The following is a 1,626-nucleotide window of genomic DNA, read 5'->3' on the forward strand; positions in this document are numbered from 1 at the left end:
GCCATCTTTGAGAAAAGTGTATCGGCTTTCATGTCTTTCCACTGAACTTTCCCTTCCAAACTTCTTTTTGGTTTTCTTCAGCGTTTTCTCGATCTACAAATTGAATAACATGAGGATAGGCTATAACTTTGTCTCATTCCTTTTCCAAGTGCTGATTCCTCTACAAGTCCTTCGAATTTATGACTGCAGTCTAGTTTCTCTCAAAGTTCTACTTTTCGTTCTTTGCCTCTTTTTTCAGTCCTGGACACCTCCAGAATTTCAAAGAGTGTAGTACTGTCAATACTGTGAAATTTTTTCTCTATTTCTAGAAATTCCATATATGTGGGTTTGCCTTTCATTATCCTACATTCTAAGATAAGTTATCTGATCCTACATTTCTCTGGAATCTATGCAGACCTTCCCTGATGTCAGCGACTTCCAGTCTTCAGTACGTTATTCATACCAGTATGTGAAACTACGAATTATTAAACTGATGGTTTGATAATAACCACACCCATCAGAATTTGCCTTCTGTAAAATTTGGGGTATTATCTTCTTCTCGAAATCTGAATGTATTTCGCGTGTCATACATCTTACTTACGGGGTAGAATAGTTTCAACATCATTTGTTCTCTTAAGGATCTCAGTAATGCTGAGGAAATCTCGCCTACTCCAGATATCTTGCTTCTACTTATGTCGTTCAGTGCCCTGTCAAACTCATCTCGCAGTACTGAATGTTTTTAGTTATCTTTGCCTGATTTTTCCTTTCATAAGTTTCTGTCCTTTGTATACCTCAGAGGGCGATTACGTAAGAGTTTACGAGAAAAATGGAGCAGTGGAGTTCAAAGGGTCAGTGGTTTGTGTAGATGCACTCCGTCTTCAGGCCACAAGTGGTCCATAGAGACCATCCGACCGCCGTGTCATCCTCAATTTAGGATGCGGGTTGGAGGGTCGTGTGGTCACCAAACCGCTCTCCCGGTCGTTACGATGGTTTTCTTTGACCGGAGCCGCTACTATTCGGTCGAGTAGCTCCTCAATTGGCATCACGAGGCTGAGTGAACCCCAAAAAATGGCAACAGCGTATGGCGGCCTGGATGGTTACCCATCCAAGTGCCGGCCACACCCGACAGCGCTTAACTTCGGTGATCTCACGGGAACCGGGGTATCCACTGCGGCAAGGCCGTTGCCCGTTGTGTAGATGAGACATACACTTATTACACATAAAAAATACAAATGCCATATAATGAGATTAAACTACACAAACGCTAACTCATGAAATAGGTAACAAGTGCCCTTCGGGGAGACAAGGCTCTCCTCCCGCTTATGAAGCAGGCAAATAATGAAAGTAATTCCAGTAACAAGTGATACTCTCAGTTCATACACAAATCGTGTAGATAAACTCATGAGATACGTATGCAGCATGTGAAAAAGCAATTTGACCGAAAATGTAAGGCTGAAATGTTGAGTCGTTGTCGCCAAGTGTGGAGTCCTGCCCACTCGTCTCGTGTAGGTGGCCCAAAGAATGCTGCGTTCTCGGAATGCTATGCAACAATTCAAGCAAATAAAATTAATGGTTTTATTTCAATAAAGAAGATTGATAATACTTAACATTGTATTTAGAACAAGTGCTGAAAGCGATGGGCGATAT

General features: G+C 41.9%; 1 pseudogene; it reads right to left on the reverse strand.

The window, feature by feature from the left end:
* Nucleotides 1-1,048: 1,048 nt before the first annotated feature.
* LOC124607752 lies at nucleotides 1,049-1,166 on the reverse strand (annotated as a pseudogene).
* Between the last annotated feature and the right edge of the window lie 460 nt (nucleotides 1,167-1,626).

This window comes from Schistocerca americana, chromosome 3, assembly GCF_021461395.2.
Source record: "Schistocerca americana isolate TAMUIC-IGC-003095 chromosome 3, iqSchAmer2.1, whole genome shotgun sequence".
NCBI lineage: Eukaryota > Metazoa > Arthropoda > Insecta > Orthoptera > Acrididae > Schistocerca > Schistocerca americana.